Raw genomic sequence first — 26,203 nt, forward strand, 5'->3', positions numbered from 1 at the left:
GCCACTGAGGAACCCACACTGGTCTTTCTGATTTCCAAGTAATTTTGATTGTCTCAGTGGCCCTTTCTGAAAACCCAAACCATGTCTATCTATTTCTTGATCTATTTGAATAGGTGCTGTTATGCTTTGTTCTTGTTCTCTTAATCTTTTTTCTTTCCTAAAGCCTTGTTTAGCTCTAGTAGTGGGCGCGTTAGGATTGATGTTATTTGTTAATGTCAATCCTAATTGATCTAGGACATTTCGTCCCCATAAATTTACGGGAAGATGATCTAATACATAGGGCTGTATAGTTCCTTCACATCCTTCAGGATCCCTCCAATCTAATACCATAGCACTTCTATGGGGATTTGTCGCCACTCCTAGGCCTCGAAGCGTTTGAGTGGCTTGTTGTAATGGCCAATGTTTTGGCCATTCTTGACAAGAGATGACACTAAGGTTAGCTCCTGTGTCCAGCAGCCCATTAAAGTCATGTCCTTGAATATTTAATTTTAGCATTGGGCGAGAATCTAAATTCAAAGACAGCATAGCCCAATCTACACCTGTGGAGCCTAATCCCTTGGAACCTCTTTCTACATTACAACTGGAAAATTTATCATGCAGGCTGGGTATTATTAATAACTGTGCTATTCTATCTCCTGCTGAAATTACTGATATACCTCTTGGAGAACTAGCTATAATTTTTATTTCACCCTCATAATCGGGATCAATTACCCCAGGACTTATCATAAGTCCTCTTAGTGTAGAAGAACTGCGTCCCAATAATAAGCCTACTGTTCCCTGGGGAAGAGGTCCTTTTACTCCTGTGGGAATGATTTGAATTCCCATCTCTGGAGTTAGTACTGCTCTGGCAGAGGCGCAGATGTCCAGCCCTGCGTTCCCTCTAGTTTGTCTGATGAGGGATTTAATGGATAATGCGTCCTGGGCACTACCTTGATGGTGCTGTTGGGTTCCTCCATTGCCCCATATATTTGTGGTTTTGGGCCCCGGGGCATTGGGCCCTCTAGTCCGTTTTTTGGCAATGGAGCTTGATACCTTTCTCCACGATATCGTGGGTAAACACTTGGTCCTTGTCCGTTTTTTGATAGCGGAATACCCTCTATGGTGGTTTGAGAACGGCATTCATTAGCCCAATGTTTTCCTCTATGGCATCGTGGGCAAATACCTGGTATTCTATTCCTTTGATATCCAGCTTTGTTAAACCCTCCTCTTACGGGGCAACTCCTTTTAAAATGTCCTGTTTGATTACAATTATAGAATGTTTTTGGCCTGGCATCTAAAGCCTGTTGTACTGCTGCTAAGACTTGTCTTTGTTCATTAATGTCTCTACATAATTTAATATATGTGTTTAAATCTTCATGTCTCCATGGTCTAATGACCTCTCTGCAGCAACGATTTGCTTGGTCATAAGCCAGTTGTTTTATAAATGGCATTACCTGTTCTGTATTACCAAATATCCTAGAGGCTGACTGAATAAGTCTATCTACAAATTCAGCATAAGGTTCATTAGTTCCTTGTATTACCTTAGATAATTGACCTTGTAAGTCTCCATGCCCCTGTAAAGTTTTCCATGCCCTAACTGCATCTACAGCAATTTGTGCGTATACGCCAGGGTCATATTCAATTTGCTGTCTTTGACCCTCATAAGGTCCCTTTCCCAAAAGCATATCTATATTTCTTTGAGGGTAACCAGCTTCTGCATTTCGCCTAGCTGTCTCCATGCAAAATTCCTCATTGGCAACCTTCCATAACAAATATTGTCCTCCGTTTAGCACAGATCGACACATGTTAGCCCAATCTGCTGGTGTCATGTCCAAGTTGGTAACAGATTCGACCATGCTTATTGTGAAGGGAGCTTGCGGCCCATAGGTCGTTATAGCCTCCTTTAATTGCTTTATTGTTTTGAAATCTAAAGCACGGTGAATTCGTTGCCTTCCTGCCTGCTCAAGTACAGGGCATGCTAATCTTTGGGGTCCTGCCTCAGAATTCCGTCCATCAACTACGGGAGTTGAGGGCCGCTCAGCGGTAGATGGAGCTGTTGGCTGAGTTATGCCCTCTGGTGATAGAACGGAGTTAGTAGCAACCTCCTGTTGTAATTCTCCACCTGATGGCTGCTTTTCCTCTAAGCTTGCTTTTTTTAAATTTTCCTCTGTCTGACTAGCTTGAGAGACCTTCTCTTTTGCTTGACCTAGCGTTTTTTCTACCATAGTCTGGACCTCTAACAATTTACTTAGCAGTTTTTCGGTTTGTTTTTTACTGGATTCTAATCTACTATAAAGGTAACGTAACCCAATAAGATAGGATAAAACAAAGCCGAAACAGAATGAAACAAAAATGGAGCAGAGAATGGTTGTATCGATTTTCTCTTTCTCAGGACCGAATAACTTCAAACCTTGAGCCAACCATTTTTCCCAGTTCGCCTGAGAAAATTCTAGGGCTAGGGAGCTCGAAATAAAAACAAAATAAATCAAAACAAGAACACATTGTTTTTTGAGATGGGCACCCATCCTGTCGCCTTCCCTCAGGGGCGAGCAATTTTACTCACCTCGGGCCACCAAATGCCGCAGTCTTGGCTGGGCACAGAATCACGAGCCACTCAAGCAGGAACAAAACTTTATTTTGAAAAAGCCGCCAACACTCTCAGCGCCAGCAAGCCAAAACCGGTCCTCCCACGCGGGTGTCTGAACGGAACCGCGCGTCCCCGGAACCGGGGGTCCCCTGGACCTCCCCCGGAATTCCCTCTTATTATCCTTCCCCAACCAATGGGAACTCTCCATGAGTCCCGTAACATGAATCCCGTAGCAGGCCAAGGTGAACAGCGGGAGTCCAATTTCCATATGAATGTCTTAACATAATCATCTCAGTGGCTAGCTGGCGTCACTTTACAACCAAAGGTGCCATACATCGTATATTTGCTTGTGGCTCCTAGCAGTGGAGCTCAAAAGGGGGTTTCAAAACTGCAATGCAAATGATATTATAAAGAACTCCACATCATTTAGGGACACAATTTTTCAGTTACTGCAGTCTGTCTCACATTTAGTAAGTAAGAGGAAGAAGGGTTGTTCCTATTTTCCTCTTAGTGTGGAAACCAAACTCACCAGTTAAGACCGCAAGGGAATAAGAGACATCTCTAAAACAAGTGATGAATGGGCACCCCCTTTCGCCCTCCCATTGATATCTAATTGCCTCTAACAAACTGTAGAGATTTTGATGCATTTGAACTTTAAGTATGGACATTTTCAATTTAATTGATTAGGGATAACTAATCAGTTAATTGATTAGGGATAATGGAGAATTGATATCTGTTTACAAAGAAAATTTGATTCCAATATGATGAGACATGATCTTTAAAGGACTGCACCTGACCCCATAAACCTTGCAGGAAAATTTATTTTATGGCTTTATAATGATATCAGATACTGTTTCTTCTCCACTGGAATAAATACTGAAAAATTTGGGCTTCTTTAGCTGTATTATGTTGAATGACAAATAATAAGTTTTTGCTTCTTTATACCTTGAATTCACCAGTGGAATATTCTGGATATCACCTTTGTAAAAGCAAAACCTTTTACATAACCAGGGAAGTTTCTATGTGTATGTTTTGCTGGCTTCAATATTATATCCCTCATCTTTCCCTATATTAAAACACTCCTAAATCACCTGCTTTATTCCAAAAACATCTAAATACTTATTAGAATCTGTTAGTTCAATATTCTTAGGAGATCTTAGTTTTTAAATATCTTTGTTATACCCCGAGATATATTTTATGTTTATTTATAAAATTGACATAAATACGTAATAGTTTTATCAATTATTATACTCTTCATATTCCAAAATTCTAAGTCCCATTTTTTCTCTCAGCAAATGTCAGTGTCATCTACAATATAAATATGTACAATGGCAAGATAATCCACCTTAAAGAAAACAAAATAAAAATGTTCTGAGGCAATGTTATGTGGGGAAGATATGTTTAACGTTTTCAAACAAAAATATTAGTGTGAAAAGTAGAAAAGATTAGGCTTCCTTCTTACAATGAATACATTTCCATCAAGACATTCCACTAACCCTCCATGCATTAGCTGCGCAATCCTGTGCTGTTCTGCCCCTGAGACTCCTGCATTTCACATAACTCCCCAGATTATCATTTGCAAACTAAACTGTTCTCTTTGGTCACACTGCATAATCCTTACTACTCTTCTCACCATGAATCAAGTTGTTGAAGCCATCACTGATGTTTTTACCAGAGATAAGGAGCAGAGATTAGTCCATTTATGTTCCTGTCCTTCTTCACTATACAGCAGTTAGAAAGTACCTGCTAAGGGGGGTAGGGTGAAGATTAAACATCAAATATGGTTATTTAAAAGAGGTATTACTTACCTTAATAAGCTATTTTCTTATTTGCATTTCTGTTAATTATACTTATTTTAATAGATTTATTGAGGTTTAACTACTAAACAAAGAACTTCACTTAGGTAATGTGTACAATGTGATAAATTTGGACACATGCAAATGCCTGTGATCCTATGCCACAATCAAGATCATGGGCACATCCAAGACTTCCACAAGTTCCCTCATATTCCTTTGTGTTTGTGTTTGTTTACTTGTGATGAGAAAATGTAACATGAAATCTATCCTCTTAACAATTTTTAATGTGTACAATACCATGTTGTCAATTCTAAGAACACAGAAGATCTCTAGAACTTATTCATCTAGATAGTTACTTTGTAGATCCAAGTGATATAGTTAAACATCTGTAGCTGAAATATTTAGCACCTTATGTCAGGTCTCCATAGTAAAGCTTTGAATTTAACTCAGCTGTAGCAGACAGTTCTGAGTGCAGTACTCAGCTAGCTCTGATTTTGTTCAGCCTGTAAGAATTTGCAGCTCTCTGTAGGCCAGTGTCATAATCCTGCAGTGAAAATGGTGTTATTCAAAACAATACAGCTATGTGGTAGCTCTTAATCATCAGAGGTAAGGTAAATGTAATGGAAATCAATTGCAAAGAGGAAACAAAATTCCATTATCCATAGAAATATGTAGTAATGGCTTATAAAACATGGAGTTGCTAAGCCCCAAAGTTAGATGGACAGACAGCAAAAGTATTGCCTGAACATTAGAATCAGGAAAAAAAATTCAAGTTGTGAATTTTGAATTTGTACTTTTGAACAAAAGTATATGGTGACTACTACAAAAGAAACATTTATTTTTCCAGATTCTAGTCATAAGCCCATTCTCAGAAGCAACACTCATGAATTTAAGACTGGATCTTCTTGAGGAAGTATGCTTAACACTACTGAAAATATGTAAGGAAAATTTTACCCAACTCCTTTCCAAAACAGACTTGTAGCCATTTACCAAAGTAAAGTTACACTAGGGAAAGAGTTTATCTAGATCTCATGATTGCACAGGGTAGACTTTGAGCTGACATAGCTCCTGAGGGATGAGAATGCCATCATGACTTCTAGTCCACACTGAAGTAAATAGAGGCCAGGTAATTAATAGAGTCCTGGACCAAGTTCATATTACAGTGATTATAATGTGTCTGAAGAAATACTCTGCAGTCATTTATTTTTAATCCCTCAGTGCATACTTAGGATTGAAATACTTAGCAGCCGTCAGAACCCTCCTATTGGTTTCTAGATTTATGGAGTAAAAGCCATTTTGGTAGGAAAGTCAATTTTTTTTTAACTTTGAAGCCATTGTCCCTTTGACTTCCACAGTCCAATAGTACTGTTAAGTTTAACATTCATCTTTCTTAGAATAAATTTTTCCTCTGGGAAATTTTAGGACATTATGTTTTATTTTCCTAGATGTGGTCAACACACTTTAAGATATCTTCCTTACATCTCATCCACTGGTATTTATGCTTTTCTATGATTTCATCTTTTTTGAGAATGAATGAGAACTTATTTCCAACCTAAAGAAACAGCAAAGGCAACTGGAAATCACTCCTGTGTTCTACATTTACAGAAGACTCTGTCTTCCTGGTAGATTTGCTTTTCCTTTTCTTGCTGGTTTTGAAGCAACAACCAACCTCAAGTCGTACAGTCTGAGGAATTGAGTCTTGTAGAATGAATTTAGTCAATAAATAAAATATAATGTTCAATATAATTTCATGTGTAACAAGGTGCTTGTGCTTAAACTTTGTTAAGGATCTTTCTATCTTTCATTAGTCTGAATTCTTCAGATTTTGTTTTCTTTTCAGTCAGGCTCTTCATAGCAGCAAGAGGGCTACCAAGAGCCCCAAACTCACCTCTTCACAGATGAAATTGGTAGAAATCCAACAGAGCTCCACAGCTGAGTCATATACCTATTACAGAAGGTAAGGCTTAAGGTAATGGTCTATTTACTTCAGTGTTGACTAGGAGCCATGATGGCATTCTCCTCCCTCTGAAAAAGAAGAGGAAGTTGTATCCTACAGATACCATGTGAGTCAAATAAGTGATTCTTCAAAAGAAAACTAAGCACCAAAGGATTCTTATCCAAAGGAGAGAAATAGATACTGGGTAGGCAAAATTCAATAAAATTCAGATTATATTTTGGCTCTGCAACATTCAATGTCAGCCTCCTTTCCAAACACTTGATTATGAACATTCTTCCACCTAGTAAAACACAACCTAACACATACAACTAAAGACACCCTTAAACCATTTCCAAGTTGAACAACACAGATTCACACTAAGCTGCTCTATTTAGCCTCAGGTCCTTATCTCCTACTGTGATTATCTTTTGATCATGGATCTTCATAGCATGCAACCAATAGCAGGTGATAAGTTGAACCGCCCAAACAGAGAGTATATAATGATTAGAGGAAAAGTTCAAAATCATGATAAAATAACTATATGAGTAAGATTTAAAGAAAAAAAAAAACATTGATTTCTGGGCAAACCAAAAGAATTCTCATTATTGAGAGGATGTGTGATGAAAACAGCCCAATTCATGTTGACACGGTTTGGAGAGAATGCTCTGGGCATTATGTCAGTGGGTTAGCAATCTCCGGCCCTTATTTATTTGACACACACTTTTTATCTGCTTACATTCTTGGAACCTCATGGGTTAGTAACCAAAGTGTAGGTCTTCTCAAATTGAGGCTCTTGGCTTTGTTCCTTCACATCAGGTGTTTTTCCATTCTCCTCACCCTTACCTCAATAAGCTATTTGCATCACCATACTTTCACAAATATATTTCATATTAGTTGGGTCTCTTTGGGTTACAGATTATACAAACTGAACTTAAACTTACTTTTTAAAGGATGAAAAATTGTTAACTCAAGTAATCTAAATATTCGCTGGTGGGCAGCTCTCCTGTGACTTGATCTAGGTACTCAAAGGTAAGATCTGTCTTCCTCTATCTCTTGGCCCTGGTTTTCTCTGTGTTGAATGAATTCCAGGCATGTTCTGTTGCAGTATCTGAGGTAGGCACATATCTTAAAATATCTTGACAAGTTTAATGGAATGAGAGTTTTGCATCTTCCTCTAATCCTTTTGATAAAAATCTAAGGATTAGATCTTATTAGACTGGATCCACATGAGAACAGGAGCTAGATAGGCAGACAGGGTAGGACCTGGAATGCAACAATTCCATGGACAAAGTATCTGGTTGGACAGACAGCAGGTAGGTGATCAAGCAAATGAACAGGCAGGTGAACAGCATGATCAACATCCTGATTGGACAAGGAGGAGGTATGATCATGTCTCACTCTGATTGGTTGAAGAAACCCTCCTCCCCGAAAAACATAAGCCAATAGCTTTCAAAGTCACCTTAAGCAACACCATGTAAACCCCTAGAAAGTAGCTACTCAGCGGCTACCCATTAGGGACTTGTCCCTTGTGAGAGCTGCACTTCCTCTCTGTTCAAAGAAAGAAAGAAAATCTGTCACTTTACCCTCCACTGTTCCTGGATCACATTCTTTGGATCTTTCTCTCCCGGTCACCAAACCAATAAGCATAAACTCAAAAGTTGGATAATTTTTAATGGAAATGAGACAGAAAGATAAACCACCCAAAAACAGCTTGAAAAATTGTCTTGGAGAAGAAAATGAGGAAGAGAGAATTGGGAAGCTTCTGACCCCAGCTAGTCCTAGCCACAAGGACAGTTCCTTAACAGCCCTTAAACATGGCCAACCCCCTAAGTTACTTTCTCTTGTACCAACAGACTCTTACCCTTGCCTCTGAGGTTAATTAAGGCTTAGAAATCACTTTACTTCAGATTTGCTGAAGAAGGAAAAATAGAGTTCCCTTTCTAAATCCTATACCCAACAATCACTTATCAACATAGATGGAACCTATAAAAACCCCTAGACTGCCAGGTGTGTTGGCTCAGGTGTGTAATCCCAGTGTCTCTGGAGGTTGAGGCAGGAGGATCACAAATTCAAAGGTCTCAGCAACTTAGTGAGATCTGTCTCAAAATAAAAAACAAAATGGGCTGTGAATGTGGCTCAGTGGTAAGTGTGCCTGAGTTTAATCCCTGTACAAAAAAAAATCAAAACCAAAACCAAAAAACTCACAACTGTAGAAAACAGATACCCATGAGCATCCCTCTCTCTTGGCACCCCTCCCTCATTAGGAGCTCTGCCTTCTTTCTTTCTTTCTTTAATAGATCCTGTTAACTTTGCTCTTTATCTTGTGTCCTTGGGTTTCATTTTTGGAATTCACAAGACAAAGAACTCACCCATTCACTCCATGCTCCAGAAATACGAAATCTGTCTGATTTTTCGCATTTCCAGCAGTAGTGATTTTGATGTATCTAGTGCCATTCTGTAATACCAGTAGATTAATGTAATGGTCTTACCTCACTCTTCCCAAAAGGTACATTTGAGGGGAAGAAATGTGGGAAATTTTTGAATTTTACTGACTATAATGAGAGTAGTAAAATCCAAGATAACAGCCAAGGCCCTGTGCAAAGTTGCTCAGACTGAGTTGCTTTGACTCCCTGGAAAGAAGAATCCTTAAGCAAAACATGCTGGCTCTTATTGTCAGGTTCATGATTCTTGTTCAGTCAATTTAGATGGTCAGAATTTTTCTAGGTAGTACATCCTAAGTAACTAATAAACTGTATTATCTTACCAGAATTTCAGTCTAAGAATGACACTGGAGAACATTCTGTGCTTTGAGGGTTATTAAACCATTTTGAAAGAGTATTTTTTTAAGACAATCTGAAAGGTCAACCTGAGATAATAATAATTACTTCATGCTAAGATTTTATTATATGTCAAATAACATAAGTAATTTACATTCTCTAGTGCATTTAGTTCTCACTATAGCTTCAACATGTCTACTACTCCCCTTTTTATATGAGAATTATAAAGCCCAGCAAGGCCAAATAATGTTGTCCCCCCAAATAAATTTGAAATCAATATATAAGTTCAGGTGTGTCTAATTCCAAAACCTGTAGAAATAACCAATTTATTAAAAAGTCCTTTTAGAATTGTTCCTTACAGGAGAACACATCTTCTGAAGTAAAAACAACATTACAGCTCATTCCAGGCAGTTTGGTATTAATAGTGCAGGCTGGAGTTTGAAGCTTTGAAATTTTAACTGCAGCATGCTAGCTTTAAAACTAAAGGCTATATAATAAGCTATGCTATGGCTCATTTAGAAATAATGTATTTATCACATTATTTATAGTGACTAACACTGTATATGATACATACAGAAAATTATAGCTATTATCAGTGTAAGTAGCAAATAATTTCAAGATGTTTGAGTTTATAGTTGCATAAAGCATTAATTACTAATTAATTAAGCCTAAAGATGAGAGACACTGCAAAAGTTGTTCATCAGGTTCAACAGTTAAAAGCCTTAAATAGGTTTACTAGAATATATGTAAATGTTTTCTGGTTTTTAGCACTTAAAATCAATCATGTTGCTACTAGACCCTATGTCCTAAGTATTCAATGAAAATTTTCATCTTTCTATCTATGAAATTTCATTTATGTGAAGGAAATGGTGATTTGTATGGTCAGATGATTCTTTTTCTCTTTTGGATTCATTGTATTGCATTCCATTGTCATTGTGAGATTCATATTCATATTTTACAAGAAGTGTGTAGGTCATTAGATATCCTAAATACTTTTATGAAGACAATTGTGTGGAAGGCTGGACAATTACAAGTCATCTCTGTGAAGTATTATTAACTGAGAAAATATACTATTGTTGAAACATTTTAATAAAAATTTAAGTTAGATAATAAAGTTAACTCAAGCTAACAGAAATAACACATAAATTACTCTAATTCTGATATCTAAAATACTAAGTATGAATACAAAATCTCTTTAGGAGAGAAAACATGTCCTTAAAATTAGAAAATATGGAATCATTTGATTCTAAGTGAAACAAGATAAAAACAACTTTGGAAAATGGGCTATTAATTCAAAGATTAAACATATCATCATGATCATAATAATTAAATTTGGTATTATTTGTTATCTATATTCTCAATAACTTTGATAATTATGTTATTCCAAGTAAGTACAGCTGTTCATGTCTTAATGTATCATTTTAAACGTAAAATGTGTGTACATAAATATTTCCTTCAGTTTAAATAAAGAAATATGTCATCGTTCACTGTGAGTCAGAGAAAATAGAAAATGGAGTGAAAGCTGGTTCAAACACTAGCAGTTTAATGAAAATATCTCAGTGATATGATGTCAAGAGATAAATACATTGCAGTGATTCTGAGTTCTGATTTTAGCTTTGCTGCTGATAAATTGTACGATTTTTGACAAATTACTTGATCCTCTTGGGATGTTGCCAGAATTGTGCATAATCAGTAATTCCCTTTGTTGAGGCAGGGAAACAGAGTCATAGAATATTAGGATTTGAAGGAAGCTTAGAGGACACCAAGTGCAGTCTTAACACAAAATGGGTTAAGATAATGCTCTAGGTCTGTGTTGGACTGCCTGGAAGAAGTCTTTAGTGCTGAGAGGAGAAAGGTTTGGTACCATTATTTCTGTTGTTGAGAGTCTTTGAAAATAAATAATAAACAAATGAAGGTTAGAAGTTAATGCCATGTACTAACAATAAGATTTCTTCTTTATTCTGTTATTAGTCATACCAAAAGATCATTGTTAACTTACTAAATAAACACTCCAATCACCTAATATGTGTGAGGAATTATGCTAGTTCCTGGAGATTAAAAATAAAAAGGAGATAGTATATCCAGGGACTCTAAGTTCAATGAAGATTCACATTCTAGGAAATAGCTGTAGTGAAGAGGGGAGATGCATTGCTAGTGAAGTAGATAAAGAATAAAGAAAGAATAATAGTGACCTACAGGGAAGGCAAAGTTCTGACCATCCAACTCGTCTAAAGGAGATGAAAATTTTTTCACTGAGGAGGAGATGACATTTAGCCCAAAATTGTGAAGGGAGAAAAAGTGGAGGCAGACATAAGCTTGTTGAAGAAGCCATTTCAGGGAAAGCAATGACCTGAACAGAGGATAGCAAACAAAAGGGAGAAATTCACTGTGGCTGGAAGAGAAAAAAAAAATGGTATAAGAAAGAAAGTCACAATCCTATTTGAATGGTCTTCTGCAACCAACCAAAAAGTACAGGGCTTCTTGGTATTATTTCTTATTCTATTATTTTTTTCTCATTCTCATACATCATATCTCTTTTTCTCCTCCAGGATTCATCCTGTTTCTTTCTCTGGAGATCTTTTCAGTGAAAAGCTTGGTTGCATTCAATCACAGTGCTTCATTTCCTTTGGTGCTTTTTACAAATAGGTTTGATTAAATAAAAGCACCCATGCGGTCTTTGCAGAGCCATCAGTTGGAGTTTGTGACTCATCTTGCAGCATAGGTGAACACCTTCATTTGTATCAAGTAGGGACAAAAGAAAATGACATGGGTTTAATTAATGACCTGGGCACCATGGTGTGCAAAAAAAAGAAATTTTCTTTATTTTCCCAGTGTCAGCCTGTGGGCTCATTCCTCTCTAGGCTGACAGTGACTCTAGGACAGCCTACATTCTCTCTGGCAGGTCTAAATTAATAACCTATATTTCTGGATGTTAAAGTTTTAGTCCAATCAAGTATAATTTTAAACCCCTTTTAAAATAAACTACTGCCCTTTCTGCTCAGGTGCACACAAGGGAGAAACCAGTAGACAAGAGAGGCCTCATAAGCCTCTTAATTTGTCCTTTAATCTCCTTTACTGGCTGGATGGAATGTATGGTTCCTTCCAGGGTCAATTGAGGATATTGAGCATGCTAAGGATGGAAAGGATATAGGGCAACAGAAAATTTCTCATTTAATGGTACTGTAATCTATTGTCCATGCCTTCCGTGTGACAAATGTATAGTTACTGGCTAATTTTATTTTCACATAGAATGCAAACAGCCTGGTCAATGGAAGCCCTATTCTCCTGGTCAGTTTCACAAGCCCTCAATTTCTGCATATGACTCTCTATTCTGCCTCTTTAATCCTGAAGTTGACTTGCTCCTATTAGAATTTCTCTATGAAATGATTCTATTTAAAAGATATTTGTTAAGTCAAATTAAAACAGATTGCAATCAAAGAAAGCTTGCTGCCATAAACTTAGATTTATGGAATGAGAAGATACCCTGAAAGAAAAAAAATGTCCATGCTGTTCCTTTTGGGCATTTATACTTACCTGTTCTCTTTGACTGTAGCACTTCATGACTTGCTCCCTCACTTTTTGTGGAACTTCCCTACTGACAGCAGCTCTTCCTGGGAAATATCAACACTGATTTCTGTGTTTCATTGCAACTTTACTGTCTAAAATCTTTAAGGAACTAGAATCTTTGAGGGACCATGGTGTGGCAGGCTTTTTTTCCTGGAACTAATTGAAGTCTCTTCCCAACCAATGACCTGTGGACTCATTCTCTTTAATTGAGAGCCTTAGTTTTCAATCTTTTTTTGATATATCCATCATGATAATTCTGCAGTAGTGACACAAAAAATAAGCAAAATATAAACCAAGCTTTTCCAGTACTTACTAATTTTTAAATATTTTCATGACAGGTTTGGGAAAGCAAATAATTTTGTGTTTAAGCTAAATTGAGAAAATATTTGTAATATTGCAGATTTGAGGGTGATATGTATTTTCTGTCTTTATTTTTGTCATACAAAATTATTCAATGTAAAATCTGTCAAAAGAATAGTACCAGAAATTCAATATAATATTCTACACATTTGTTAAAATGTAATGGCATACATTTGCACTAAAATACCAAAAGAAAGTTTTGTCTTAACACTTACTTAGCAGAGAATCAGCAAAAGAAATTAAGTGAATTAGATATAATACAGAGGGTCATAGGAAGAAGATATTTATATTTACACAACATCAACAAAGTACTTTTAAACTCAATATGTAAAGAAATTTATGAAATTCATGTTTAAAAAGACAACCATAGCAATAGGTAAAAGATGTTTATGAAAAAATTTAACGAGAGAATATCTAAATGGTCAACAATAAAGTTGTTAAAATTCATTCATCATCAGAAAAATTCAAGTTAATACCACAGTGAGATACATGATCCACCAGAATGACTAAAACTTAAAAATCTGATGATAAAGTTTGAAGTGGATATGGAACAAATAGCATCTGCAAACATTGATGGTAGGAATATAATGGGAAACATTTAATAAAAGCTGAACTATTTATACACTGTGACCCAACAACTTCATGCCTAGTTTCATACAAAATATATACATAATTGCATCAAAAGTATACCCAAGTATTTTCAAAGTAAATTTTTTGTAATAGCTATAACTCAAAACAACCTCAGTATGCAACAATACAAAAAATGAGCAGCAATGTATTAAAAATGGAAATACTATATTGCAGAGGATACAGGTTAAACCCTGTAGACCAAGTTGAACCCTCTCCTTGTTTTTACAAATAAAGTCTTATTGAAGTACATACAATCCCCTTATTTGTTTTTATCGTATATGACTGCTTTTATACTTTAGAACATTGTGGATAGTAGCAACAAAGATTTTAATGGCCCATAAAACTCAGAATAATCACCATCTGGCCCTTTATAGAAAAAAATGTACTGAGTCCTGCTACATATAAGTGAAAATGAATGAACTGTGACTGCGGGAAATCATGGGATGAATCCCACAAACAAACACAGGGCTGAGCCAGAAGAAGCTGAAGGCAAAAGTGAATGGGGTAAAAAAGGACAATTCATTTAAAGTTAAAAAAAATGCAAAACTAAACTGCAATGTTGAAGGTCAGGATACTGGTTCCTCAGGGGAAAAGAGTTCACTAATAACTGGGTGAAGATGTAAGAAGGTTCCTAAGGTACTAGTAACACTTCATTTCTTCACTTAAATATTGGCCACAGGAATGTTTTCATTTTGTGATTATACCTATAATATGTGCATTTTTCATGATATATATATATAAAGTTCCAAAAATGAATTTAACTTAAAAATATAATTAGAGCACAGTAGAGAGACTAAGACATAAGCATAATGGAAGAGGATTCCTCTGTCATATCTGGCAATACCCATCAAATCTCCCTAAAGAATTTACATTCAGTTCTTTCAGTAAATCATTTAATACCTCCTCTCTCTACACTTTTAATTCTCCATTCACTCAATTTTCTAACAGTAATTTGATTTTCTATTTGACAGGCAAAATTGAGAGAGTTGGAAAAGATAATTCCATTGTCTAATTATCGCAGAATTTACTTATGTATTCCCATTTATAATCTTCTAAGGATGATCTTTCTCCTCATACACAGGTTTGGTATTGTTCTCACCTCTTCAGAGATTATTCTAGTTAATATGAAATAGCAGACAAAAATCCCATCCAGGAAAATGGAAGAATTTTATAACTCATTCGTGATGATTGTGATTAAAATGAATAGATAAATACATGAAATCTTGCATAAAAAGTGCATGAATATTTGGAGGTCAAAGGATAGTAGAAGAAAATATGAGAATAACCCAAAATATTTAAATTGTAACTTGATATATGAATCCAATATGAACACTCCTTGTGCGTGTTTGGAGATATTTTTCGAAAATATTTTATTATTTAAAATATTATATTTAATCTTTTAAAAAACTTTATTTTTTATTCTAATTTGTTATATATGACAGCAGAATGCATTACAATTCTCATTACACATTTAGAGCACATATTTTCATATCTTTTGTTGTATACAATGTATATTCACACCATTAGTGTCTTCATACAGGTACTTAGGGTAATGATGCCCATCTCATTCCACCATCTTTTTTATACCCATTGCTCCATCCCTTCCCCTCCTTCCCCTTTGCCCTTTCTAGAGTTCATCTAATCTTTCCATGATTCTCCTCCCAACCCCACTATGAATCAGTCTCCTTATATCAGAGAAAATATTTGGCATTTGGTTTTTTGGGATTGGCTAACTTCACTTAGCATTATATTCTCCAAATTCATCAATTTACTTGCAAATGTCATAATTTTATTCTCTTTTATTGCTGAGTAATATTCCATCAAATATCAAAACATAACAAAAGATAGTGCACCATGATCAAGTGAGATTCATCCTGGGGATGCAAGTTTGGTTCAACATACAGAAATCAATAAATGTAATTCATCACATCAATAGACTTAAAGATAAGAACCATATGATCATCTCAATAGACACAGAAAAAGCATTTGACAAAATAGAGCACCACTTCATGTTCAAAACTAGAAAAACTAGGAGTAACAGGAACATATCTCAACACTGTAAAAGCTATCTATGCTAAGCCTCAGGCCAAGATCATTCTAAAGAGAGAAAAATTGAAAGCATTCCCTCTAAAAACTGGAACAAGATAGAGATGCCCACTTTCACCACTTCTACTTAACATAGTTCTTGAAACAATGGCCAGAACAATTACACAGGCAAAATAAATTAAAAGGATACAGATAGGAAAAGAAGAAATCAAATTAGCACTATTTGCCTATGATATGATTCTATACTTATAAGACCCAAAAAATTCCACCAGAAAACTTCTAGAACTAGTAAATGAATTCTGCAAAGTAGCATGATACCAAATCAACACCCATGAATCAAAGGCATTTCTGTATATCAGTGACAAATCCTCTGAAAGGGAAACAATGAAAACTACCACATTTACAATAGCCTCAAAACAAAACAAAACAAAAAACCCTTGGGAATCGACCTAACCAAAGTGGTGAAAGACCTCTACAATAAAAAATGCAGAACACTAAAGAAAAAAATTAAAGAAGACCTTAGAAGATGGAAAGATCTACCTTGCTCTTGGATAGGCAGAATTAATATTGTCAAAATGACCATACTATCAAAAGCACTATACAGATTTAATGCAATTCTGATCAAAATTTTATCTGGAAAAATAAGAGACCCAGAATAGCTAAAGCAATCCTTAGCAGGAAGTGTGAATCAGGTGGCATCACTATACCAGACCTTAAACTATACTACAGAGCAATAGTAACAAAAACAGCCTGATATTGGCATCAAAACAATGGTACAGAATAGAGGACACAGAGACTGACCCACATAATTACAATTATCTTATATTAAACAAAGTCACCAAAAATATACATTGGAGGAAAGATAGCCTCTTCAACAAATGGTGCAGGGAGAACTGGAAATCCATATGCAATCAAATGAAATTAAGCCCCTATTTCTCACCATGCACAAACTCAAATCAAAGTGGATCAAGGACCTAGGAATTAAACCAGAGACCCTGTGCCTAATAGAAGAAAAAGTAGGCCTAAATCTCCATCATATTGGATTAGGCCCCTACTTCCATAATAAGACTCCTATAGTGCAAGAATCAAAATCAAGAATTAATAAATGGGATGAACTCAAACTACAAAGCTTCTTCTCAACAAAGGAAACAATCTGTGAGGTGAATAGAGAGCCTACAGCTTGGGAGCAAATTTTTACCACTTGCACATTAGATAGAGCACTAATCTCTAGGGTATGTAAGGAACTCAAAAAGCTAAACACCAAAATAACAAGTAACTCAATCAATGGGCCAAGGAACTGAAAGACACTTCTCAGAAGAGGATATACAATCAATCAACAAATATATGAAAAAATATTCAACATCTCTAGCAATTAGAGAAATGCAAATCAAAAGTACTCTAAGATTTCATCTGTCAGTCAGAATGGCAGCTATTAAGAATACAAACAACAATAAATGTTGGTGAGGATGTGGAGGAAAAGGCACACTCATACATTGCTGGTGGGACTGCAAAATGGTGCAGCCAATATGTAAAGCAGTATGGAGATTCCTTGGAAAACTTGGAATGGAACCACCATTTTGCCCAGGTTCCCACTCCTCGGTCTTTACCCAAAGCACTTAAAACACCATACTACACAGCCACAGACACATCAATGTTTATAGCAGCACAATTCACAATGCTAAACTGTGGAGCCAACCTAGATGCCCTTCAATAGATAAAAAAATATTTAATCATTTAAACAATGTTCTGGGCAAATAATTTCTAGGGGAACATCTTATAGTCAAGCAGGATCATAGTAGCCAATGTAAGTGGGAGAAACTTGGGTTGGAATGTGTTTTGTAATATGACACTACTAATAAAATGGGTTGAAAGGCAAATAAATGTAGTTTCATAGAAACTTACATTGCCTTTAGTATTTCAAAAAGGTATATCAGATATTGTTACTACTGCTGTCATTTTTATCCTACAGTGAGATCCACAGATTATAAATTCACTATGTTACATTGGTTACGCCCTATACTTGATAGAGCTCCAGGGCAACACAATACAGAGCCTCAGCTGGTCTTTTCTGAGAGGCATTAATTAGAAGCTGTATTGCTTTTGCTCTTTATTGAGGGCAAAGGGTGAATGAAGTCATGCTGACAGAAAGTACTGTGTTAAAAAATTAAGATTGAAAATCATTACAGAAATGATAGCATGGCCTTTTAGTCTAGAGTGGAAATCAGGTATGAGAGTTATGTGAATATTGGGGTCTTTCTTAAAATCACTACTTGTTGTTTTAATGCATTTGCTAAGTGTATTAAGTCTTTGTCTAGACAATAAAGAAATAGGGCTTTTAGCCTTTTAATTGCCCTCCATTATTTTCATAGGCAACTAGTTTCCACTCAGTATTTCTACTTTATGAAACTACTATCTGTCGAGTTCTGTTAGACTTCTAGTTCAGCCCTTAGCCCAGTGTCCCTTTTATTTCTTTTAAGCTCTGGGCACTGCAAGGCCATTCCACATACACTGACCTAGAAAATAACATTTCTTTTCAACTTAAATTGAGTATACACTGAGAACACATTTTATGGATCCATGCATCCCTTTTCAAAGTAGCCTCTCCTGTTCTCTTCCTAATCACATCCATCCCCTCAAAATCCAGTTCAGCCTAGAGCCTCTTTGCAGACCCATACACAAAGCAGCTTTACATTTTGTGAATTATTATAGAAGGTACTGTGCAAATAGAGATATCAGAATTTTATTGCATACTGTCATTCATGGTTTCTTATTCATTCCATGGGCTTTTATTTTTTTCCCCTAGTGAAATTGTAAGCTTGATGATTTAATGGTTATGGTTTATACCTCTTGGACAGCCTTCATTTCTCAAGCCCCTGCTGAGTATGCAGTAGAGTATCAATGTGTACTCAACTACGAACAGCTGATGACAGAATAGAATCTGGTCAGATCACAAAAATGCAGGCCTCTCTGTATATATTCCTCAGAATTTTTTTTCTTCAGTTTCCTGCTTCTCATTGTTGTAAAGGAAAAAAAGAGAGAGAGAGAGAGAGAATTAGATTTCCAATGGAATGAAATATCCAAAGTTTCTCAGGTTCAATTAAATAACAAGAGGTCATAAAAATTGATTTCACATTTTTAGTGGTTATGAAGAATCTTGGAACTAGAAGCTCAAGACAACAATGTCAGGGGTTGCTCAGGCTGGCAGGGCTGGGACATCCAAGGTTGCCAACAAAATTCAATATGAAGTATTAGCAAGTGAAATTGGGAAAAGAAAAGACACTTTGCTTAGGGCTTTTGATCAAGTCTGTGCTTTATAATGTGTGCCCAAAAAAGTGTTGGAGAAAATGAGTGCTTTTCCTGTTTTTCAACTGAAAATCCCTTTTCAAATGAAATATCACAACCAAGGATGAAAATAAAACAAAATGAAAAGTGGCATTTCCTCATTAGAATATAGAAGAGGTTTGGCAGTCTTATTTACACCCATCTCCTTTTCCTCTACACTTCCCATGTGTGCCAGCCAGGCCTTCTGGCCCTAGGAAGTGTCACTTGAAACCACCAGAGCAGTCCAAAGACAGTAAGCTCAATGTTGAGTTCAAAACGAACTGTACTTATTTAACAAGACAGACAGACAAGGAGAGAGAAAGAGAGATTGAGAGAAATTTCCTAAAATTTACACTAATGAATCTTGATTAAGGTCACAGATTAGAAAAGTCATCCCTCCATGTGAAGTTACAATCATTTAGAGGAAAACAGGACCATCAAAGCCTTACTGCTCAAAGTGTGGTCCATAGCAGAGCATTGGACCCTGCCCTGGGAACCCTGCCCTAAGCATACTGAGTCTGAATCTGCATTCTAATGAGATCTCTAAATGACTCCGTTTATTTTTGTGTTTGAGAAGCAATGGCTCTCAACTCTGGCTGTCCATTGGAATCACCTGGACAATTTAAAAAAGCACTGATCCTTGATCCCTATGCTCAGATATTCTCTTCTAATTGGCTTATAATGGCATATTAATACTAGTATACAGTTAAGTGATGTGAATATGCAGTCAGCGGCAAAAATCATGCTGAATAAAAAGCAGAACCCCTTATTCAAGGAAACTAAGAATGACTCCCGGATGTAAGCAAACAGAAAGCATATTTCAGTCTGGTCCTCAGGGGAAGAACTATGCATTTTGATTGTTGGTGATTAAAAACTGAGACACTCTCTAGTAAACAGTGTACACTATTGCTTTGTAGAGAAATGACAAAAGTCTTGATGGGATTTGTGCTGCTGGCGGCATGAACCTCAATCTGAGAACTCCCGTCAATAAGTCAGGTGGTTGTTTTGCCTTGGCTGCAGGAACATATAAGTTGTAGACCACAGAGCAATGGAATTAGTATGAAAAATAGAAGATTCTGTTTTCAGACTTTCAGGTGTTATTTGCAGAGCAGGCTGAACAAATGTCAGTTGCAGGGTGGGCTGAACACTTGACCCTCACCCGTCTTGGTGCAACAGAAACCCACATCTAACCCCTGCCTGGTCTGCCTGAAGGCAGAAGATGACACCCTTCGCAACTACTGTATGATCCAATCATTGTACACCAACAAGGCAGCTTGCAGACCCAAAGACCCCATTAGATTTTGGCTATAAAAACTCTCCCCTCTCCCTCCCTCTCTTTCTTCTCTTTCTCACTTTCTCTCACCCTCTCTTTCCCTCTCTTGCGCTTTGCTCTCCCCACCCACTCTCTCTTCTCTCTTGTCTCTCTCTCACTTTGCTCTCTCCCTCTCTCTCTTTCTTCTCTCTTTCCTTGCTCTCTCTCTCACTTTCTCTTTTTCTCTTCCTTCCCTGTTAATCAGACACCAACGTAATAAAGATCTCTTGGTCTCTCCAAGTGTCATGGTCACTTTCCTTTTATCAGGCAATGAAGCAAACTGTTCCTATTTGGGAGGTAGTCCTTCCCCACTGGTCACCCTCACCCCACTGTGTGTGGTCACCCTCACCCCACTGTGTTGTGGGTTGTATCACTTCCATTCTAAGACTGAGCTTTGCTAAGCTTCTCTATCATTTTTCAAATGCTTATCTGATATCACTTAAGTGAGATCAGTATTTCTGATCTTAGGTTCTCTGATATCTTTGGACAGTGGGGAATATTTCCACAGATGCCAAGTAAGCAAGCTAGAAATTGTCTTTCAAATAGGTTTTAAGGAGCAGATCCCTCAGGCAGCTTTTGAGTGAGGAGCTGTGGGTTCCCTGAGTAGTTGTATTTGATTTGACCAAAGGTTCCAGTCCTTATGCGGGTTGAAAACATTTTCTGGCTGAATTTCAAAACTGAGTTTGAAAGAACAACTTTAATCAAATCTGTCATGACATACTGGTCTGTAGTAAATTTGTTTAATATAGTTGTTGTCTCAACATGTGCGTTAGGTTTGTTATACTGAGTTTAGACCCAGTCATAACCCGCTTCACATTACTCTAATTAAAACTTCCCTCCCTAGGTGATTGATGGTGGTATAGCTCATCTGTTCTCCATCTCAATGACCCAGACCCAGCACATCCCATAGCTGTTGATCATAATAAAACCTAATGGTCAACACCAGAGAGAGTAACTTCCCCACTTGGTGCCAGTGTTCTTTGCTCAATCTTCAACCCCCACCCCCATGTGAAAGCCCAAGGGATAAAGCCCACTTTCCTCCCACACCCCTTGCAAGGCTCCTTGCTCTGGTTGGCTCTCAGCTGTGCGTCCACTCTTCTTGTAGGTCTCCTATCTGCCCTGTTAACCTCTCCAGGACTGGGAAGCAATGCTTTTCTTCTGATTCATGCATTTTATTTTCATTTCCTCAATGTATCTCTCCTGACTCACACATCCAAACCTAACTTTTCCAGGTTGGCTCTTTTAAAACGTGACTATCTTTGTTTGGCTCTTTTGTTTATGGGCACTCTCAAGAAAAAGAACTTGAGACCCAGTTAGAAAGAAACCATAGCAACAGAAATCACAACACGGACCCCATCCCTTCCATGCCAAACTTCTATACAGACTTAGTATATTAGATACTAGCATGATAGATATTCTTGAAGCAATAGGGGAAACCACCTTATTGTATTCCACTGTTAATCTCCAGAAAATATCCACCTGGGATACTGACCAGATAGGATATTACAAAAAGGAATTAGTGGGATCAAAATTATTTCCTCAATCATTTTCTTCAGAAGAGTGATTTAGGGATCAGACCTAAGAATCTGCCTTATCACTCCAGTCTCCCTTGATGCCAGAACCTACTTGATTCTTGTTAATTATTTCCCTAAATCTCTACCTGACTTGCTCTATTGGAATTACAAATGTTTTTACTAGAGAGGAGGTCATGATTCCAAGGTTAGCATAGCTAACTAAAACCAGGCAAAGGGCCAACTAAGTTGATATCCCTCATGAAAAGGGTAAGGGCAGTATATCCTAGTCACACATCCCATCCATCCCAATTATGTATTCCATTAAAAGCAACGTGGCCAGTAGATAATATCCCAGTCACATTTTCCATTTCTGTTCTCGCCATGACCTTGGTCCCTTCCAATGTGGCATGTCCAAATCCTCCAAGTTTCTTCAGACTCCATCCCTATCTCTAGTAAATTTAACTGAACCTTAAATATCCATATGTAATTATCCTAAGAAGTTCTGCCCACCAGTAGCAGGTTACTCTACTGAAACCATTACAAAATGCTGGCCATATCCTGCTGGAGGACAGGCAAGCCCATCTCAACCTTTAGTTCATGTACTTTATGGAGCAAATGAATTCACTTCCCTGCTTATGTGTTTTGGCTCTAAATCACAGTTTTTATAATTGGATTTCAGTTCCTCCAAACTAAGTTAAATAGAACAGATTTTCTGTGGCTTTTCAATAGGAGAAAGTGGAGACAAAACAGATTCCCAGATCCCGAATATTGATGATGCCTGCCACCTTTGCTGTCATTACCCTTTTCTTCCATTTTCACCTGAACAATCCCATCTAGTTGAGCCAGTTATTATTTTCTCTATCCACTTTTAATTTATCCACGTCATAGCAACCTTCCTTTTGAGGATAGCATGGATCTTTTTTTCCCCCCAATCAGGCAGCCTACTGATAACTGAGCCAAGAGTTCAGTCATTTCCTCCTAGATATTATATATTAAGTTCCCAAAAACAAGATTACATAAAGCTCTCAAGATTAAATTAAATTCCTCTCATCATCAAAGAGCTTGTCTTGGGTCTCTTGCACACGAAAAGGCAAACACAAATTAAAAATAAGAAACTCAGTTCTCTGTTGAAAATAAGAGACTACTCACCACTCCTTTTTCTTAAAGGACTTATTTCAGAAAACTTTTAATGTTCTTTCTCTGCACCTTTGAAATGCATCTCAGTCACTTTGGGCTGCAATAACAAAGTACTATAGATGGAGTGGCTTATAAACAAGAGAGATTTATTTCTCGTATCTCTGAAGGCTGAAGTCCAAGGTCAGGGGACCAATATGGTTACATTGTAATGAGAACCCTCTTCTGGTTTGCAGACTGCTTTGTTTGTATTCTCACATGGCAGAAATAGGCAAGAGAACTCTCCGGGGGGTGCCAATCCTATTCACCGCAATGACACTCTTATGACTGAATAACTTTCCAAAGATCCCCACCTCCTGATACCACCACAATGAGCGTGAGAACTTCAACCTATGGCAGGAGGTAGGGGGTGGGAAGCATACACCTAGTCTACAGTAAAATATGACCAAACCCTTTGAAAGCTAAATAAACCACTTACTAGCACTACAATCTAGTAATACCTTTCCTGGGAGGCATTTCCTTAATATCCAGCCATCAAAGGAAACAGCACCCTTATCTCCCCACGTTTGTGGGAGTACAAGAACCTAAGTTCTGCAGACACCTCTTTCCAAAGCTCCCTTTGGTCAAAAAGAGAGTTTTCCTTCGGACCAAGCCAGTTAATTGACAAGCTTATCAGCCCCATTACCACATGTGTTAGGGAAGAACTATGTGTGACAAGTGATATTGTCCAGTCCTGTTAATTGTTGTTTATCTTGACAACATGTGTGCAATGGGTTGTATCTGCTTAGCTATGTAAAAGGATGAGTGAAATTTCTGTTTGCCATCTCTTCAGTGAATTATCTACGATGTACATTACATTTGGGAATAATGTTTAATAATAAAACTATGTTCTCGTCTATCTTTTTGGTGATATTTTCGGTGATGGTAAGATATTGATTTTAATGTTATTTCTCTAAAGATTCTGATAAGAATGTGGTGAATCTGGCAGTTTCTAAATTGGGTGGACCAGTTGAACATCTTGTAGCCACATAATAATCAGGGCAGGGATCCTGAATTATAACAAGTTTCCCTTCTAAGTTCTCTACTCTTTTGGTACACTAGTTTTGTTTTTTGTTTTGTTTTTTAAAATCATTCTCTACAAATTTAAAAATTTTTTATTAAATAGCTTCATATTACAAACTCTAAAATCCCATCAGGATCAATATGTGGTTGGAAAATGTCCACAGCTAGAAATATTGCTTGCAGGTCTTTCTCTTAAACATCTAAAACCTTTCTGTCATTGTTGGAGGGGTAGCTTAAAAACTAGCCATACAGTTGCCTGAGGATATTTCTTTTAATTTGGACAAATTTATGTGTTGGAGTCTTAGTTCTCATTCCACACAAGTGAATTCCAGATATTTATGGTATAAACATCAGTCTAAAAATTTTTTGAACTGATTTGGACATCTTGAATAAAAGATTCAAGAAAAAAATGGGAGAGAAAAAACCAACCCCCTCCTTTTCCCAGAACTTCCTTCCTTTACTGACTGTCCCCATATCTCTTCATCCCTCCATGCCACAAGCTGATTTCAGATGATTATCTGTTTAGAAGGGTGGTTCCCCTCACCAGTGTATTTCCCTGCAAAGAGGGAGGAGGGAAAAACATCTTTAATTAGTTAACAAATCTTGAAAGTTCAGGATTGGGAGCTTCATGCCATAGCCCTCAGTCCGTTTTATATCTTAACTCAGTTTTGACCTCTAAGAGTCCTTTCTCATCCACTGACCAAACAATAAGAAAGACATAATAATGAGACCTGTCAGGAAATGGTTGAGACTCAGATAGAAGACTGTGCTCCCAAAGGAAGGCAACACGATGAAGAGTAGATGGTTTAGTCACTTGAAAAAAAGACAAGCAATGTGTTAAGCTGATGAATGTCAGCTTGGGAAGAGAAAACCAAAGTGCCCTGAGGTATATATTTTACCTCAATGAAAAAAAAAAAAAGAAAGAAAGAAAGAAAGAAAAAAACAACCCTTTCTATTTGGATCACCTACAATTTGAAGCTACCCAGGATTCCCAAGTAATTTATATGCCTTCCTTACCAGCTGATCTCATTCATTTAAAGATCTCTTTTCTCTGCACTTTTTCAGTTTTGAACCCCACATGTAGGGACATGCATGGAATTTATACAACCTGTATGTTCTCCTTTGGTGAAATAAGTATGTTGGGGTGGGAAGATAATCACATCAGGGATATGGTGGGTGAGGGTAGCTGCCTATGTGCTATTTCCCATAACTATGGAACAGCCAAGATCTTAGAGACCCATCAAAAGGGGGTAAGAGCCATGCTTCAAAGCTTTTCATTTGGGGTGAGCCACACATTGTAGCAGTGTGTCCAGAAGATGAGTAAGTGCCCTGTTGATATCTATCATTGTTTGCTGAGGTTTTCTCAAAATGTACTGGCATCAACCCATGGGGAGATCAGAATTGCTCTCTGGACGCAACCACCTTTGTCTTGGCTCTCTTGTTCGCCATACAATATAGGACAAAGGTGGGAGAATGGAAAGCACAGATTCTTATTAAAAGCTTAGTAGCTGCTAGTTTTGAGAACAGCCAAGAAGAAATGAGAAACTACTGTGTTAACTCAATTAGTACTGTTTACTAAAGGAAATAATATTTACTGTGGAAAATCTGAAAGGGAAAAGAGGGACACTGTATCAAGAGTGAAGAAGTCAGGACCTTGGAGAGGAATTGTAGGAAGAAACTCTGCAGAATGTATAAATGGCAAGAACAAATGAATCAGGAGAGACCAGAAGGATACAAAGCCCAGTTAGAAAATATTTTCAAATGGCTCCAATTTGACAGATTGAGGGAATATCACAAGTGGAAACTGGTGAATGGTATATGTCAATAACTTAGGTTAATCTATCCTTATCTTTTCTGATAGATAAATGCTACTTTATATTTATTCTGTAATTTTCTTGGGAATCTTTTGCTTTCCATTCGGTTTTGACCTCTGGGGTCAGTTTTCACTTATTTCTTTTCCTCCTTGATTCCCATACAAGGGCCTTGTTGTGGGTTTGGATATGAGGTATCCCCCAAAAGCTCATGTGTGAGACAATGCAAGAAGGTTTAGAGGAGAAATGATTGAGTTATGAGAGCCTTAATCTAATCAGTGAATTAATCCTGAGATGGGGTTTACTGAATGGAAACTGGAGGTGGGTAGGTTGTAGCTAGAGGAGGTTGGTTTTTGGGGGCGTGACTTTGG

This window comes from Spermophilus citellus, assembly GCF_964194105.1.
Source record: "Spermophilus citellus genome assembly, chromosome: 8".
NCBI classification, from domain to species: domain Eukaryota; kingdom Metazoa; phylum Chordata; class Mammalia; order Rodentia; family Sciuridae; genus Spermophilus; species Spermophilus citellus.